Here is a 305-nt window from a genome sequence, read left to right on the forward strand (position 1 = left end):
GGAGGAGTGCAGCCGCTGGCATAGCGGACGTGCGACGCACACCCACAGCCCTCCGGGGAGGCAGCGAAACCCCCTCCCAGAGACCCGGGCAGGTGCGTCACTCCGGGACGAGGGAGCTTGTTGTGGCCCCTACAAAAGGCGACGCAAATTTCTCAGCTGGCTTTTGTGAAAACAAGACGAAATTCAGGGTAAAACCAAGCGCTGCTGCCGCCGGCTTTGCCCAGCCTCCGATTCTTCCACCCAGATAAAACCACACGCGGTGCAGGGCGACGGGGGGACGTCCGTGAAACTGCTCAGAGCGTGTT

This window comes from Buceros rhinoceros, unplaced genomic scaffold, assembly GCF_000710305.1.
Source record: "Buceros rhinoceros silvestris isolate BGI_N320 unplaced genomic scaffold, ASM71030v1 scaffold24040, whole genome shotgun sequence".
In the NCBI taxonomy this organism is placed as follows: domain Eukaryota; kingdom Metazoa; phylum Chordata; class Aves; order Bucerotiformes; family Bucerotidae; genus Buceros; species Buceros rhinoceros.